At 42.2% G+C, this 19,380-nt stretch overlaps 1 long non-coding RNA gene across 1 annotated transcript; it reads left to right on the top strand.

The window, feature by feature from the left end:
• Positions 1-1,676: 1,676 nt before the first annotated feature.
• On the top strand, positions 1,677-17,891 carry LOC149915911 (uncharacterized). The gene is made up of 3 exons (XR_016471389.1): positions 1,677-1,704; positions 13,984-14,019; positions 15,739-17,891. It is a non-coding gene; the product is annotated as an uncharacterized LOC149915911 (long non-coding RNA).
• Positions 17,892-19,380: the final 1,489 nt, after the last annotated feature.

Below are 19,380 nucleotides of genomic sequence, written 5' to 3'. Positions count from 1 at the left end.
GATCTGACCTGACCTTAGGATGTTCATATTTGCATGCCTAAGTTGGAACCAGCTTAGAAATAACATTGTGATAAACAAATAATGCATCTGAGATAGAATTACACATTTAAAGAAAAATAAGGTTGTAAAATTAAATGTAACAACATTAGGAAAGGTGGGCCTAAATGAGCCCTTTTGGACCATACTGCTATGTGTCATCCCTAATTGCATGATCACACACTGTTTCTTCCACTGTCTCATCAGCTCACAGGATGGATGGTGTTCACTTAGTAAGCAGCTCTTTCAGATTTTGTTTCTTCTCTGTTTTTTCAACACGCTGCCCTGTGTATTACTTATTGCAATGCAATACAGATTTTTTTCCTGAGATGAGGATTATTCTTTTTTCGTTTAGGCTCACTGAGGGAAATGACACATGGAAATGAAGCAGTCCTCTCCTTCTTCCCTATCTTCCCTCTAGAAGTGAATTACCTACAAACATAAGTGCCGTTCCATGAGACTGCACTCCCTCGTGTCTCCTGATATTATTCCAACACTTCTTTGTCTGTACATATATCACTACCTATACCTTGTTTCCTTGCTGAGGCTGTAAATGGCTTGGGATAAAGCATCCTTCTGCTTTCAGCTTGCCGAAACCAAGCAATCCTACAGCAACATCTGGTGCTTATAGTTCTCTTTGCTAATGGATTGCATGTATGTATTTTGTGCCCCTTCTTCCAGTGCATTTTTAAGGCTTTCCATAAAGATTAGAGGAGCACAGAGTTGTCAGCAGGACGTTACAATGACAGATGATGTAGAGAAATCTGAGTCTGATCAGTTCTAATGGAGTCCCAGTGTGATGCAGCAGACATGGAGTGCCCACAGCAGTTCTGCATCAAGCAGAATTCCTCCAATGGCTCTATGGCAGAGCCCAAAATCCACAGCCTTACAGGCCAAAACTGCCTCCATTTTTTTTGCCTCTGATTTCTGCAAGCATTGTGTATAGATTTCCTAGACTGGAAAAGAGAAAACAGCAAGGACAACAAAAATCCCCCTTACTGACAACAACAAAACCCTGTCCTCCTGTGAGTAAGGGAGGTTGGGGAGCAGAGATGACAATCAGCCAGACTGTGTCCTGGAGCTCCCTGCTATAGGGACACATCCACATAGAGTTGCTGTTGCAAACTAATTGCCTTTGCTGACTCATTCACAGAATCATGCAGGCCACAGACTGTAATTATCGTGTCATAATTATCACTTCAACAGCACAAAGAGTGCACTCTTATCTGATATGATAAAATAGTTCAATTAATTTTAAACAGAAGGAAACACTGGTACATCCTTAGAGCCTGGCCACGAAGACAAAGCAAGCTGTCAGCAGTAGATTATTGATTTCGTGTTCTCTCCTGGCTTTATTAATTTTCGTTCATGCATTACAGCTACCATTTTTCATGCACTTAGGAAATTTTAATTTGCCATAGTACAGATGAAAAAGAGGAAGATTAGATATAAATTCAGGAGACAGCAATCACATAAAGAGAGGAAAACTATAGCGTAGCAGAAACGCTAATCCCAGCCTTAAGCAGTGATGGAGCACCTGTTGGGAAGGCAGGGCCAGCCCAGGGGAGCTCAGGTGTATGCAATAGAGCCAAATGACCTCATTTAAGGATTGGCAGTAGAGGTGAGAGAATCTTGTTGGAGATCCCTGTCTACTGAGGCCTTCCAAAAGTAAGTGGTTTTTCTTCCTTTCTTTCTGTAGTTGCTGTATTTGGACTTATCTTTATTTGTTGTGGTGTAGGATTGGGGGTCGTCCCCCCCCCCCCCCCCCCCCGCTCCAATCACTATTACTGCTGTGTTTTCTATCACATTATAGCTTTACATATGGGTGATATTTACAGGGGAGGTATTGCTGGGTTAAGCAAGCAGAAATCTGGTCACACTGTGAGAATAGGTTGCGTGGTGAAAAGAATTGCTTAGAGTTGTTGGCAGCTGGACCTCTGCTGCTCCTTACCAATCAAAAGAGGTTGCTACAAAATTAAAGCTTCTACCTGAAATGAGGTGGTTCTACAACAGAGCAAACATAAACTTTAATGGCAAAATGCTCCATTTTTTTCACCACAGTGGTTTTCAAAAGCAATGGCACGTCAGAGTGATTCTCTGCAAAGTTACCCAACCAGTCAATAGTTCTGTGCTTTTAAGCGACGTGGTGAGCCAAGGAATCTCACAGGACAGCTAATGTATGTGGCTGTAGTAAACTAATTCTTTTAGCATCTGCAAACTTTCCAAAGAGTGTATTGTGTTGCCATGGTTGCAAGACTTTACACTATTCCAGAACTATCGCCTGTCAGCGCTGCTCAAAAAAATAATAAAGGAGTGAAGTAAATAGCTGAGAAAGAAATTGGGGTTAAAGTGCTAAGATTAGGGTTAAATTTAGGGTCAATGATTCTCCTGCTTTCTAATGAGAAAGGCAGGAAAAGCCTTGTAGGTGGGAAGCTGTATTTAACAAGCACAGCAACCAGAAGATTCTGGGATATACCTGCAGTGCAGCACCCACAGCTCCAGGAGAGAAGTGCTGTGCATTAAGAGGGGCTTTGTTAACGTGTGTATCCACCATGTGGGGGCAGTCCAGGTTTCTGCAGAACCCAAACTCTAAGCTGCAATCCTCTGCTGGGCTGGAAAGCTCCGAGGATGTCTGAATAGAGGATTCCATGGAAGTTCTCAAGAAAAAGGGTGGATGTGGCACATGGGGACGTGGGTTAGAGAGCGTGGCAGAGATGGATCAACTGTTGGATGAGATGAACGTACGAAAGGGTTCGTTGTGGGGTAGTTAGGAGATTGTGTATGTGAAACCCAAGGAAAGTTCTGTGGTGTCTATATCAATCAGAGGCCTTCCAACAGAGCATAGCCAAATTATATGAGAATCGAGAGTAAATTAGGGTTGGTCACAGAAGTAAAAGTTAGGTCCTGCCCTGAGTTTGTGGTGTCTTTTCTTTGGTATCTCTGAAGTTGAGAGTAAACCACTCAGATGCCTGTGGCAGGCTCTGCTAATCAGGGTCTCAGCAGGACTTGGAACAATGAGCCCCAGGAACTCCAGCATTTCCTTTAGAGTATAATGAACTTCACAGTGACTTGTTGTCCCCTAGCATTCTCAGTCTTCACCTCAATGCCTCCTAATCTTCATTGCAATTATCCTCATAGCATACCTTACGTGGGCTTTCTTTCTGTGACTGTAGAGAGGCTGAGCAGCAGCTAGGCTGTTCAGATACCCTGTCACACATCTAAAGTTTTCTTTGAACAATTCAGGTCTGAATGACTCAGATGAGCACACCTGAATTTCTGTAATGCAGTCTTTGACTTTCTCAAAGCTCCAGCAGTTTATTATTTTCCCTATCCTATAGGGGTGGCTAGAAATCTGCTTCAAAAACATATGAGCAAGTTATATGCTTCCCTTTGAAATCTGAACTAAGCTTTGGGATGAAGCAGTCAACAAAATACAAAAGATTTATCTGAGATGCCCATCCCAGATCTTTCTGCTGATGGAGAATCACATCGTGCAATGCTACGCACATTGGCAGTAATTCCTCATCATTCCTCCCTTGAGGGGGGAGCTGACAAACAGCAAGGCCAAGAGCTGCATTCAGCTATAACACAAGTGCGTGGTTTGAGGCTGCATGGATGCCTGCCAGACATACAGCCAAAGGCACTGAAATTCAATGTGGCTGATTTTCAGACTGTACAAATTCTGGATCGCCAGGAAGGTAAAAACACCCCAGTGCTTTTTAGTTTGTACTGCGACTTCTTCAAATTAAGATTGGAAGGCAATATCTGGTAAGATCCAGGAAAACAAACAACTTCCAAAGCAACTTAGGGGTTCTGTCCTTTGGCGTTTCAGCAGCCAGGCTTTGCATCTAGAACGTGGCTGCATGTTGCAGACTTTTTCCTTGTAATACAAGCTTGGAAAAACTGAACTCTGCTCTCTGTCAACCAATGTCTTTTTTACAGTGTATCCTGTGTTAGAGGCAAAGAAAAAAGATTGAATGGTGTGACATAGGATAGTAGGGCTGAAGGTAGTTCTTGTAAGAAAGCAGAGCCAGTAGGGCTTGCCCTTATCCAGGATGATGTCAAACATTTATTGACAAACCTATCAAATCTTTGTATGCAGTGTGAAGAGGGAACTACTGAGTTTTACTTTTTTTTGGCCAGCTAGAGAATCAAGTCTACAAAGAGACAGGAGGGCACTGTGGTGTCAGTCAGCCTGACCAAGGAGCTATTTGCCCTAGCATAAGTTCTGGTAAGACAAGAGAAGACCTGGGTAGATCAGAGTCCTTCCCAATGCTCTTCACAACACAACACTTCCCACTCTTTTCTGCGAGGTACCATAGACAACTGAGCTGCCTCTACTGCCATGCCATCCATTGCCATGTGACAATGGCCACACAATCACCACCGAATATTGCTGTAAGAAAACCAATGCCACAAAATATTTCTGCTCGCTGTTTGCTCCAATGGTATGAGGAAGGGTGGCCTCCATGGAACTGCTCCTCAATTCAGCTTCATTAAATCACGTACAAGGGATTGCTGATTGTCAGATCTACTGGAGGAAGATAATTCACTGGGGACAGAGCTGGTGCTCAGTACTAAACTAAATTGCTTGACTCTTGGCTTCAGCCAACTGCAGGCTGACAGCTACTGGTTATAGCTGAGCCACAACAGGGACCAAATACAAAAAATATTCTGGAATAAAGCCTAAGGATCTGGTTCAACAAAATAATTCAACACCCACTGTAACAGCTACGCTGGGGCTCAGAAATGTCAGAAGTTGGCTCATGGTGGTTGGAGCTAATTCAATGACATGAGGTAAACTAAGGGTGCCACTGTACCCAGGAGATCGTGGAATTCAGTTCACCTGTAGTAACTGGCTCATGGGTGCAATTCAGAGTTAGCTGAGAATCCATATTCATGAGAGAAAGAAAACAATGATGACTTCTGCTTCTCTTTTTCTCCTTCTGATCCATGCCATACAGAGTGCAATGTTTATTTTCTCCTCATAGGTGTTGCACACAATGAGTTTCATGACCACTTCATACCCAGGGAAGTGGGTGACTCTTCATGCTAATTTTGATTACTGAGACTGTCTGCTCCTCAAAGAACAAATGACATCAAAACTTAGCAGAAAAACCTAAATGACACAGTAATTTGATGTAATTCTAAGGACCCAGTCAAAATCCAGTAGTGAAAGCAGCAAGCAGAGTAAATATTATTTCTGCCTAAATGTAGGAGTCCACCCAATCAATTATTCCTCGGCAAATCACTTCCAAAGAGCGAGCATCACTTAATATAGTAAGTGCACTTTCAAAGCAATTTATATTTTCATGAAAAAAATGACACTTTTTTTCTGAAAGCAAGGATCTAAAATGCATTTATGTATTTATGCATGCTTCACTTACATAAAAAGTGCTTAGCATACTCGATGTTAATAGCAAAGCTTCCACTGACTACACTGATGTATATATTTTTGACACATATGCACAAGTCAGGTAGTGCATTTGCATACCAAGCAGGGAGTTTGAGCTCCAGCTTTCTGGGGCAGAAAGTGCTTTTAATTGGTTGTGATGCACAGAACAGAGAGCCTGACAGTGCTAATCGAAAGTTAACAAGCAGGAAGGATTTGTTCTTTGAAAGCTGAGATTTCGGAGTAACCGTTCATACTTAATCCACTTTGAGATAAGGAGGGGAAGGAGGATTTCAGCTGGACTTTGGTGACCTCTTCAAAAGATTGTCAGACATGTTTTTGCTCTCCCAGCAAGACAGGCATAGTTCTGCCCTCATCAGGGACATAGGCATAGGGAACAGGCTGCACGAAAGCAAAAGTGGGAAAGAAGTTTCATCCTGTTTCTCTAAGCTGACATGTTTTGCTGGATGACTGCCAGCTGCATGCCAATGCCTCTCTGCGTATTGTTTGGGATTTGCTGCTTTCAGCACAAAGTGAATTTTAATGGAAGCTTTCAGTGTGTTTGAAGATTAATTTCACATAATCGCAACAAAGCTGAAGTCAACAAGCTGAATTTAATTACTAGCCTGACAGCTGGGAGGCAATTAATGCCCTTAAACTTTTGAGAGCTCCCTTGCTTGTATTTTCCCCTTGTCTTATTCCTACTAATTAGAAACATGCTTCAGGGTACAGCTGACCATGGTGTTAAATTAGCACCTTGTCATCAGAACCACAAAAACTCCCAGTTAGGCATCAGCTCTTTCACCAGATCAAGAATCAAGGCCATCTCTGAATGGTATGAGCCACAGAGTTCTGCTAACCTGTCTGTCTTATGGTATCAGCTCCCACCATATTCATCCTCTGGGGCGTGTAACTAAAGGAATATCCCATTTTGACTGCAGCAGGGATTCTTTTTATCACTTTAAAACCTTTCAGATTTCTGTATTGAGTAGAAAAGAGCAAAAAAAGCTTTGCAAAAGGAAATTAATGTGCCAGCAATTTAGATAAGCATTTAAAGAACTTCTCCTGTTACGCTTAGTGTATCCCATCTGAAAGGAGTGGGGTTACATATCTCCAGGGACACTAAGCACAAAAATGTTCCCAGTTGTAATGGCATCATTAAGAGCGAGCTGTACACCACACGCAGCATCAAGGCCATTATACTTTACTTCAAAACTAAGACAAATCTGCTGATTCAATGTGCTGCAATTAGGAATTTAATCTCTAGAGAAAGTTCTAATGTTTAGGTTCATTGGGAATCCAGCAAAAAACAAAACCTGTTGCTTTCACATGATCAGTGATTTCTATGGGTATTTTGGTATTCTCAGCATTACAAATATAAATGCCTTATTTTAATTTATTGGGCTGATTGATGAAAATATCTTTAATTTCTGTCTGCATTAAACTGTGTTTTTCTACTGCAACACTTTCCCTAGAGCGCTTAAAATTGCCTGCTGATGAGCAAAAGACCACATTGCTGAGGAAGAAGAGTTCATGATATACATCTGTATTTACACCCAGTGCACTCCACTACAGAGCCCAAAGAAGCCCCTGAAGGAACTTTAAAACATGCATTCCCCCACAGGACAATGTAGTTTATCATTTTGTTGAAGAGGTTAAGATGTTGGAACAGGGTTAACAACCTGATGGAGTTCTGGGTGCCCCTGTTCACTGCAGGGGAGCTGGACCAGTTGGCCTTTATGGGTCCCTTCCAGCCCAAATGATTCTATGATTATCAGAGGTGACTACTTCAGCCACACAAAATACTTTCCATTTTCTTCCATGGGGGGAGGGGGGAAGAAAAGCAGTTCCCCACACAATTACACTTGTGAAATTGCTGGGTAATGGGAAAAATCCGTATTTTTAAGGGCTCAGGTCAGGATAAACTTAGCTTTTTTTTCCGTTTTTTTTGGAAAACTATCTTAATCATACTACCAGGAGGTCAGTGGAATTGACTGGTGGGTCTACGACTTCTTTCTCGGTTGCGTTGGTGGAGAGCAAATCTCTGTTGCTGGCAATCCCATTTATTTCTGCGTGCGCTCAGTCTGCCTGCTGCCAGCCGTACAGAATCTGGAAAGCAAACTCTGCCCAATAGTTTTGCTTTATGTCTGCATTTCGGTGAGTGCTGGTAATTAATGATCTGTTGGTAAATTAACACTGTACATGGCAATTGACTGTGGTAATGAAGTTATAGAGTCGTCTTTATGGTTTATTAGTATAATAATAAACCGCACTCAGCATGTAATAATGGCACACAGTTAAATTAAAGACTTGCTGATGCCTTATAAACCATTCTGAGAAACATTCTTGCAGCAATCAGTAATAGTCTTCCCCATGCACAGGCTTTGCTTTGTATTCTACGGATACGGCTCTGTCAATATATTTTTTTTCTATTACTCTTGCATTACCAACAAAGGAGGTCAGATAGCAAAAAAACAAATTGACTGGAACATTTACTTCAAGTTGAACTAATTTTTAAGCGCTTTGAGTGAAAAATAAGCCTTGGCTCCTTCAGAATGCCTCTGTTCTGTTATTACAAAATATAACACTAGAGTTGTTCATCATTTTCCTCTCAGACAGAGCCACCAACTGAATATTACAGTGTTTCTTAACAACTTGGCAACTTGAATTGTCTATGCAGCGTTTTAAAAAATGAATGGAGGTTAAATCTGCCCTCCCAAGTCAACCAGGCAAAGCACAGTCCTGTGACCAGCTTTCACAACCAGCTTCCCTCAAACTTCCTACTTCATACGCATCTCTGAGGTCCTCCTTGTACAGAGAAACACCTGGCCTGATTCCTATCTTCTTCTTCATTATCTGATCCCAAAACTGGCTAAGTCCTCATACGAAACCTGAGCTCTGTACTCTGCACCTACGAAGCCCAAACCACCCAGCGAAGCCTGGCACCAAAGTACTCTCAGATCTGCTTTACAGCCTCTACTGTAAAATAGGAGCATTATTTCTCTCCTTCTGCAGGAATAGCGAGAGTTCTGCTTTATTCAGCCTTGCAATAAAGGATTCATGCTGCGAGTGATCAGGCTCTGAGAGAAGCCTCTAATGGCATCTGTACGCCGAATTTAACAGCAGACAAAAATATCTGGAACTCTCCAGACTTCTGCCTGTAGGATGCCAAAGCAACGTTTAGGGAAGCCGTTACTTTCCAGAAAAGCTGCTTTTTTTTTTCTCCACCTCTGGCTCCCAGTGTACCTAACTGGCCACTAGAGGACATCCCAGACCTCTCCAAGTGCCCATTCACAAGGCCACGTTGACACTACTTGCCCTCCATCCAACATTAGACCAGATTGTTTTCAGGTGAGCTGTGTCTTTTTTTTCTCATTCTGTCTGACAGAATGAATGTAGTTCTCTTTCCTATCTTTATGTCTTGTTTTCTTAAACTGGAAACTCATTAGGCAATGGCTAAATCTGGTGGAAGGCTTAACTGTAGGCTGAGCTATTACCCTCATGTCTGAGACAAGATTTTCTTAGATAAAATACTGCCATGATGCTGCTGTCAGTGTGTGCAATGTGCTGCCCCAACAGAAGCAATGAGTCTGATACAAAGGAAAACTCTTAAGCCAGTGGCAGTGATTTTTTTTTTTCCTGAATCAAACAAAATGGTCTCATTGCACTGATATAGGTGTGCTGATGGGTCCAAAGGGATATGGGGGTCTGTGTTGATGAAAGTTATGATTCTAAGAGGAGAGGTGAGAAGAGTCCCTGAGAAGCTGCTGAGATATCTTATTTTCCCTTCATAAAAGCTAGACTACAAGCAAGAACAAGGTGATCACTGCCTTGACCTCATTGCAGCATTTCAATACCTAAAGGGAGCCTACAGAGGGGAGGGGAATCAACTCTCTGAAAGGGTAGATAACTGCAGGACGAGGGGAAATGGTTTTAAGCTGAGGGAGGGGAGATTTAGGTTGGACGTCAGGGGGAAATTCTTTACAGAGAGAGTGGTGAGGTACTGGAACAGGCTGCCCAGAGAGGTTGTGGATGTGCCGTCCCTGGAAGTGTTCAAGACCAGATTGGATGGGGCCCTGGGCAGCCTGGTCTAGCATTAAATGAGGAGGTTGGTGGCCCTGCATGTGGCAGGGGGGTTGGAGATTCATGATCCTCGAGGTCCCTTCCACCCTGGCCATTCTGTGATTCTCCTGAAAAGTTATCAGAGGAGGCAGTTGACCCGTAAGCATATGTCATAACTTCAGGGATATGTACAAACTTCACTACAGTCACTGCAAGGAGGCTCAGTTGTGGCTGTAAGGAGCTCTCAGAACTTCTCTCCGTTGATTGCCATGGGACATTCATCTTTCTAAACCCATGCTTCAGGTACCGTATGGTAGGTCCATTTTGCTGCCAACTTTGCCTTCATTTTATCCCTTAGAAAAGCTTAATTGACGCTATACACGTTCCTTGCAGCAGAAAGCTTTCTTCCTTGTGAGCACTTCTATTACATTACCCTCTTTAAGACTGCACCCATTAAGGAGCTTACTGTCGTCTTAAAGTCTCAGGCTGACAGTGTTTTCCAGCCACCTCTGACACAGTCATTTCCTTGAATTGCCAAATTCCTCTCTCCACTGTTCATACAAGAAGTTTCTTGAGCAATATAAAGAAACACCTGACAGATTCTGCTGAAGCTGAACATCCTCACAGGGGAGTAAAGAAGTCAGCAGGGAGAGCAAGCAGCGGTGTCCTGCTGCTATGAGACCGCCTGGTTTAATTTTCATTTAGCTGCTTGTAGCTGGTCACTTCCATGCCCAGCTTCAAAATGCTAATTCAGAGTTTCTCATTAATTAATGAGTTTTGCCCGGTGGGAATCTGCTTACTGGGGGATGTCTGTGCCTGAGATGAGCAGCTTTTCTAGAAGTCAAATATTCTCAGCGGGAGATGCTCAGCAAACTCAAAAGTATGCACATGCACTAATTAATATGTAATAAATACAACTACTAATGCCCGGGGTTTAAAGATGGGCTCATAAATGCTGACTGGACTCAAAGAGCTGTAACAGCTCCTAATGAGCAATTATGAACAATGACTTTGTTTAGTGTTTTGGAAAATGTCTATCTAGCGATGGTATGAAATAAAGGCTTGCAGGAACAAACGGAGTAGCTCATACTACAGCTCCCCTCTAACAGCCCTGGGAATTATTTTTTTTTTTTTAGCCATTTCACTAAGGGGTTTTTGTGGCTTGTCTCTGCCCTGGCCTCAATGACTAATGGAACAGCATTTCAGAGGTCTATTAGTCACCACTAGATAGCAACATTTTTCCTTCATTTGCAGCATAGGAAGAATTTTGGCTGTGTTATGTTATGGTTCAAATAATCATCTCATGCCAAGAGGTAATGAAAACTCTTTCACTTTCTTTCCATAGAAATCACTGTCACCCCCTCTCCGACCTTTATAAAAATAAGAGGCTGCTGATGCTACTCTCTGTTCGTTTCAGAACACAAATAGTCATACTAAAATGTTGTGCAGAGCATCCATTTCTCCTCATTTTCAGAGCAGACTCTTTAAGGTGTTTGGGAACATCACGCCGGAGAGCCGTGTGACTTCTGCTCCAGCATCCCAGGGCAGGCGAAGGGATTAGAGGATCTCTAGGGATCCTTGTAAGCATAAATCTGTAGGGCCATGGCTAGAGCAGAACTGAATGTACAGAGAGTGTGAACGTAGAAGGTGTGTTGGCTCAGGAACGCAGGCTACGAGTGGACAGGTTGGCCACATTCTAGTGAAAAGTGCATCAGGAACCTCAGTCTCAGATTCTGCTCCAGTTGCAGTAGAAACCAAGGACAAAACCAAACTTCAGGGGCTATTTTTGTATGTGTTGGTTTTCTCTGCCAAGGGAAGGGCACCATTTTGGGGCTGGCCAAGGGCTGTGAAGTAGTTGAGATGTGGCTGACACAACAGCCACATGGATGGATTTACTCTTTCCTAATACTGCAAATGCCTACTTTCCAGAGAAGTGTTTCTGCTGGAGGATGAACACCTGTAGATATTATGCCTGGCAAAATCCAGGGAGTAGAACTACCTCTCATGGATGCTTCTTTTCATTACAATGTCTTCAAGTTCTCTTGCAAACATGTATGAGAACTTGTTTTCTTCTGTCCAGTCTAATTCACTACAGCAATTCACATTTGGGTACAGATTAATCTGTGTTTGAGAGACCAAATATCTTTTGACTACTACAATACATGTATTTGGAAGGATGCTTTCACCAGCTTTTTTATTTCCCCTGAAGTCCACTTCCTCAGTATGACTCTAATAGAAACAGGGAGTGCACAAATACCACATGAAAGGTTGGGCTCCAAATTTTGGCTGTATCTTCACCAAGCAGAAGCAGTTTGCCATCCTCTGCACAATGAGCACATGATGGCCAGTTGATCTGAGCTGTATGAGGGGCCAGCAATCAGTCCGTGTGTTATTTAGACCTGGGGCAGTGATGTATTCTTTTTGCTTCCTGGAGGATGTCTTCCCAGCTCTTGGTAGCAGTTGAGAATCACTGACTGCATCAGCTGTTTGCAACAGAAACTCATCGACTGGATTTTCATAAAGTTTCATGTTAGAAGCATTACACAGGCTTATTTTGCAGTATGAGAGATTCAGGTACATATGAACAGGAGAGGTGATGCTGGTCTGTGCCTAACCAACTTTTAAAGGAGAAAGAGTGAACAGCTTGGAAGTCGCTTCTCATCTCCAGGCAACGGAGATTCCCATAATGGCAGCCAGGCTCAGCTCTGGCTGTAAATCATTTCTTGATTACCATATCCAGTGAGAGCTTTTCTACTTGGGTTACTGATGATGATAAAGTAGGTTGTTAACGATGAGCCAGGACAAAGCAAGTGATCTTAATAGTTGAAATGTTATCCTCTCTAAGGTAGTAATAATAATAATGCCATATTATTGAGCCTTTCTAGTCTGAAGGCATCTGTCTGCCTAAGACTGATAGAGCAGAGTGCATTTGAATTTCTTCTGCTGGAATGAAATGATAAAGCTTTATAATTGCTCTCTCTTTTTTTCTCCACTTCTTTGTTCCTTGAGCTTTTCTTTTGTCTCTTTTTTTTGTTGTTGCTTTTTTTTTTTTAAACTCTCACTCTGCGTGGGGACTCAATGCTACACAATACTGCCTTGTTACTAGAGATCGACTGGCTAACTCAACGTAAATGGAGGGTGACCTCAAGTGCACACAGATATTTTCATGTCAGAAATAAGAATAATCCAAAGTCTTAGCAAAGGCAAATCTTTCTATTCTTGCTTTGTGTTTCCTTTGTGTTGTACTAAGGGACACGTTTTAGTGGGGAAATGGTGGTGGCAGGTGCATGGTTGGACTGGATGATCTTGGAGGTCTTTCCCAGCTTTGGTGATTCTATGATTCTAACTATTTTCTTGTGAGAAATCCATATCAGAAAGTCCACACCAGACTGTGTTAAGTGTTCCTACCAAGCACCAAACACTGATGTGCCCACCCATGAAAAAAGCACCAGAAACATTTCCTTTTCTTTCTGAAGGTGCAGAAGACATGCGGCCTCCTTAGGCTTCAGTAGGCTCCCTGATTATTCAGCATGTCACAAATAATACAGAAAACACTGGTAAATATGACTTACGCTTATGGGTTACCTAATAGCACCTGAAATAGCACAAAAGGTTTTTTTAACCCTTAGACCTGAAATGATACTGCAAGGTTTGACAACATCGTGCTCTGAAGCACAGCACTGATTCCTTACTCAGACATAGATTTTTGGATGACTCAGGAGATGGAACAGATCTAATCTCCAGGTCATCAGATTTGGATCCCAATGTCTCCTAAGTCAGGCAGCAACACAAAATGTAGTTCTAACCAGGTTGATTTGGAAGGGGCAACCTGCTTATCGAGCTTTGTGCCTGCCTGCAATATGTTTATTCATATTTTTATTTTTAATATGGTCAGCTATTGCTCTACAGACACAGACCTGCAGTATCAGAGACGAGGCTGAACTATTCATGTGAGAGCATAATTAAAATGCTGATTGGGCTGTACCCAAAAAGATGTTGCCTGGATCTTTACAAAAGAGAGGGCTAGGCTGATGTTAATGTATGCATCTACTTATCCAGCATCTAATCTGATCTGCTTTGAAACTTAGCACAGCCTCCATCATCAGACTGAATGACTTTTGTTTAATCAACCACTGCTTAATAAATGGGGGTGATTAACATACAAGCAGGGAATTTGATGTGCAGCCTGTCCAGTGTTAGTGGAGGACATGACTTTATGGGACTTCTCTCTACTTTTCTCCTTTCCCCAAAATGTGAACTTTCCCATATGCTAAGCATAATGTCCAAGCTACTATTGATTAGCTTACTGTTAGTAAGTCATTTTGGAATTGCTATACTTACAAGGGAACAGACCAATCCTACAACGTTATTATATTTGATTATAAAATATATGTATTTTGCCTCATGATAACAATTGAAGTACCCTCATGTCTACCTCAGTCAGAGGTCTCTGAGAGTTGGGATTTGAACAGATGTGCCTCTCTCTTCTCCAGGTCTCTCTTTTTCTCTGATGTCATAGGACTGTGCTGGTAAGTAAAAAATCAGCCGTGCTTGCTGGAGTTGCTGCAACGTTGCCCACTGCACAGAATTGTTCAGTTATTAATTATCACATGCATATTAATTATCACCTGCATAATTAAGATATGATTATTCTTTCAAGTCATTAGTTGATGTTAAGGATAGAGATGGCTACATGGTTAGATGATACGGAAAAAAAATGAATGGATGTACCAGATACAGAAGACTCTGAGAACTTCCATGGACCGTAACAGAGTTCATGAAGCTGTAACCCAAGCTGGCTGTTTGTGTTAAGGATATCCCAGATTTTTTTTGGTTTAGTTTGTACCAGTTCTTCACATTCTTCATTGTTGTTCTTAAACCAAGTGAAATTCTTGTGATCTTTGTATGCTTCTTGTGATTCCACTGTGTGTCCCAAGACTTTTTAGCACTAGTTGTTGGGCTTAGTTTACACAACTAATTTTCAGCAGAGGCTTTTCAAAACCAGTATTTTTCCCATCCAGTACTGACTAAATAACATGCTGTTTCCAAAGCCTGGAGGCAGCTGTTTGTGTCTGAGGAAAGACTCTCAAAATGAGTTTGACAGCTGCACTTCTTCTGGAAGAAGTCATTCATGCAAAGTTATTCCCGCTCATGGATTCTTATCTTCCAAGACCAGAGCAGAATTTACTTCAAACTCAGATCACCTCTTCTGCTAGGCTTGTGTCACTGCTTCTCCCACATGCCTGCCTTTTTGGAACTGCTTTTAGATTCCTTTAACTAAAGTGCATATTGTAAAGCTGTGTTATTGTTGCTCTTCATTTCCCCCTCCTACGTGCACGAAATCCTAACATGCAATCAAGCAGCCAACCCCAGGACCACTATGCTTAATGCTCTCCTAGTGCGTCTCGTTAGGAAGTATAAATGCCAGAGTGTTATCTAGGTGCCTCATACAGTAAGTATTTCTGTCCCTGGAGACAAATTGCATCAACGCCCCAGCAGCAGAAGAGGTTGCGCAGCAGGGACACACGAGGGGAAACTTTGCCCAACACCAGCACAGTGTTCTGCACTACTTGACATGCCAAACTGCTTTTATTCTAAAGCAGTATTGAAAAACCTCCCATGCAGTGAACTACTCAATGCTTCATTTATCTATTGCGTCTTGAAAAGGTATAGAACTGAGTTAACTATGCCAAGATTTTCAATTCAGGAGGGTTAATATAAACTCAACACATTTCTTCCAAATCCTATTGTGCTCAACAACTAGAAATAACAGCTTGCCTCCTTCCTGTACAGTAGAAGCAAGGAAATAGTAGGGCCTTTAGAAGGAGAACCTGAATGCAAGCCAATCATCTTCCTTCAGGTTTCCTGCTGGCTCTTGTCTCCAATTACAAAGAAATAATTCACTATCCAAGCTATTTCTACAGCATTTCAAACTGGGCACTGAAGTATCAAAAGTTATTGTTAGCCTGTCGTGCTCAAGAGAAGGGAAATAAGGAGGAGATAATAGAAAGACAGAAATGACCCAGATCAGTGAGATGTTCTTTATGGTTTATCACAAAGGAGTTTCTCAAGAGACCTTCATGTCATGCCCCATGAACACATACACACAGCACAAGCCAGAAAGATAACGAGGGAGGGAAAACTGCAGTTTGTATCAGCAGGAGCATCGGTTTCTTTCATGACATTTATTCCCATAAAAATATTTTTCCTTTATATCTTAATGTGCACGGCCATGCTTTCTCCTCTAGATGACACTGTGTCTGCTCAGAATCCAGAGCTGGAATACCAGAAGCCCTTCTGCACTGGAAAAGTCATGTGGAAGAAAATTGCACCAGCACCTGCACAGACTATTCCTGTCTCCTGTGATTTCTGTACCGTTTGGAGTGGCTTGCTTAAGCCACTGAATCTCAATATCTCAACGGTAGCGAGGGTTGTGCAAGTACAACTCATGGTGTGAGTTGTAGGAATGATTTGTGTGTGTATATATACCCAGTTCCACCTTGGTTTATCTGTCTCTCTTTACAAACATCATGAAGACAAAGGCTTCAAGACAACCTGCAGCCCTGGGCAAATCTGTTTACCGATGGGTAAAATCCAGTGCAGGACTGGGCTATAGCACTGACAAGGTAAAACAGTAAAACAGACTGAATCTAGACACTGCAAAGAGCCTGATACTTAGATTTCCAGCTGCCTGTGTGTGCTCACTGGATCCCTCCAAGGGAGAGAGATTTCACTGGGGAGAAAGATTTTGGAAGTTAGATATGCATCTGAACTACCCTGATTCCCCCAGGGTGCTCCCCTTTTGTTGTGAAGTAATTTGGATCAGTTTAAAATTTGTGACAGTTCAAATGTATGAATAGTACAAACAGATTCATTAGCAGCAAAGCAGGAAACAAATGCAGATGGTTCCAAGGGAATGAACAGAAATACTTTTAGTCTGTACCTTGAAAGTTGCCAGCAGGACTCAGAAGCTCATCGCTATAAGAAAATAAAGACTAATTTTTCTTCCTGTTTCACCAGCTTCAGGGTAAAATTTTACACTCCCAGATAAGATGGCTCCAAAGGGTCAAGTCAGAATCTGGATGACAGGCACTAATTCAATGACATCAAGAACTGGGGATACTCTCCTGCTGATATCATTGACCACCCATTGATTAGGAATGACTGACAAAGAAGATAGACCCTGAAGCTCACCCAGGCAGGGAATGAAGAGTTAATAAGTGTCCAACCTTCAACTGCACTTATTGTTTTCAGAAATGTAGAGAAGCTCCTCCAGAAGAAGGGTGGAGAAGATGAACTCTGCAGAAGGTTGCTTGATGACTCATCTCTCCCCCAACAAAGAGAAAGGCACAGCTCAAAACTGATCCCTCTTTTCTCCTCTGTTTGTTCAGAAGATGGAAGAGTGAGATTCCGTAGCTTGCTCTGAACACGGGCTGCCAGTTTCACGTTGCGGTGTCAGAAGGCCAACATCAGCCCAGGTCTTTACAAAATGACTCTCAGTTTTGCTCTGTGTAATGAATAAACAAACCTTCCTCTGTAAGAGGAATTGAATTAATTTGGATTTATTTGCTTATGTATAGACATTGCAGATGTTTTAATTTAGGCAGTTTGTACTGTCAAAGCGGCTTGGCTGGCTTAGCCTTCAATTTCTGTTCATGCAGGCAGAATTCAGAGTGGTTGCTGCAGGTTTTCTGACCATGGGAAGGGCAAATCCTGCTGAATATCATCAGAGGAAAAGAAGTTAAATGAAGTTTAACTGAAGTACGTGGAGTGGTTGCTATAGCAAAAGTGATGGAAGCCTCTTTGCTTTAGCTGTTGAGAGCAAGGCTAACAAATGCATGTGATACTTCTTCACTCCTAGGATTGTTTCCACACCTCCATTGAGATGAATGTGTCCTCTAATTTCCACTTTCCTCATCAAGAAATGAATTGTGAGAGAATAAGGAAATACCGGGGAAGAAAACACCCCTTCTGATAAGGGACACCGATCTTCCAGACCTCAGGGGATGAGGTTGTGGATTGCAAGGGAGCAGACACGAGATGCCTCCCTCCAGCTGAGTGCAGTGACCCAGAGAAATGCTCTTTATTTTGGCCTCGGAATCCTGTTGCTTGCCAATAGATATGCTGACCCAACCTCTTGGAAAATCTGTCTTCATTTTCTCGCCTCAGTGAGCACGGCAATCCCAGGAGTGAACGTTGTTGATAATTTACAATTTTCCAGTGAATGTTGAGTTCGTTCCATCAGGTCTCACTCTTTTCTGATGCATTTCTTCTGGCATTAGCTAGTATTCCAGGGAGGACTTTTGTCCCTCGTTTGTTTTTGTCCCATGATGGTAAAAAAAATAAGGCCAAAGAAAAAAATGTTTATTTTCAATATTCCTTCACTTCCTCAAGGATTTTGTTTTCTCATATCACACCCCATGAAGACTCTGGTTTGTGAGTGAGTAATAACTTGTTCTCTGTCCTCTCATCATCCACCCCCACGACTGCTCCTGCCTGCCTCTCAGTGCCATACCATCCTCACATCGATGGGTGGGAGTGCTACAGCTTCTACAGATCAGCAATAATTGGAAAAAACAAAGCTGTGGTTTTGCCTGGGTCAGTCCCTGCTTGGGGAGAGCATGCTGCAGATGATGTAGAAAGATGAAAAAAGGTCTCTTAAATCACAGAGCACTAGCTACAGTTACCAATATCACACATCGTTTTTGCAAATCATTTTCTTTTCATCTTATAAACTGATATTCATTTTACATGTTACCTCCATTTCTAATAAATGCTGCAGTATGTTGCTGCCCTCTGTGTAAACACACAGATGGTTTCCAAGGCTGGTATGTTCTGGGCTTCCAGTGAGGATCCCATGATGACACTTCCAATTAATAATATATTTTTGAGGAAAATAAGTTGCCCAACTATGTGGAGCCAGTTGTCTTGTAAAGCTCCCTTCCTTGCTTTTGTCAGTCTTTGCCTCTTAGCAACATATCTTTTATCCTGTAACAATTTTAGCCTATAAGACCTGCATCTGAGCTCCCATTCTTTTTCACCCTATTTCCATAGAACACTGGAAACCAAAAGGTGGACTTGAGTTTTCTTCTTTCAAAGCCTTTCTTTTGCCTTCACTGATTTCTTTCTTGCCTTTTTTGTTCTGTTACTACAGCAACCTTGTGTTTCTTACTTTGGCAAAGTTGACATGTTAGCATGGGGACACACACAAGGCCTCTCTAATCAGCACTTATGTGGTCTAAAACATTTAGCTCATCTGCTCAGAAGACTTATTAAAATGTTCAACCCATATGCTGTGGGAGGCTCAAGTGAAACTGGAGCCAATATTTTCCCACTTGGTTTCCTGTCATGCAGCCTGACCAAAGCCTCTCATCTCAGCAACACACAGCAATGGTGTGTCTCTGCCATAAGGCAGAACCCTCTCTTGTATGTGGTCTTTGGACACATTTAAAAGGATGTCAGATCAGTCTTCTGCAGTGACTGTTGGATAAAATGCTCTGCTGACATTTGCCTTTTGGAGTGCTAAAAGCTAGAAAAATAATTTGAGTGCAACACTAGAAATTCAGGGGAACATCTTTCAGAATCTTTCATCCTCAGATGCTTGAAGGGAGACATCTGCAGCAGCAAATTTCCACAGAACTGACACAAGGAATGGGGCAGACCCAGACCCCAGTATCTCAAAAGAACCATTTACTCTGGTTGACAAGACAGCACTTCCTTGTCCTGCTGCTTAGCACCTAATGGTCTGAAGATCCGTGTCACTTGCTTGGTTTCATTTTGATCTACTTTGTTGCTCTTGTAGATCCCAGAGGAAACATCACTATTTCTTTAATTCCCTCTGCATTCTCTGATACCATTCAGCCTGCCAGTAACTGTTTTATGTTACCTAA

Source organism: Phasianus colchicus, chromosome 15 (genome assembly GCF_987193195.1).
Source record: "Phasianus colchicus chromosome 15, bPhaCol1.hap1.1, whole genome shotgun sequence".
In the NCBI taxonomy this organism is placed as follows: Eukaryota; Metazoa; Chordata; class Aves; order Galliformes; family Phasianidae; genus Phasianus; species Phasianus colchicus.
Note: the sequence above shows the minus strand (reverse complement) of the source record. Positions and strands in the feature narration are given on the sequence as shown.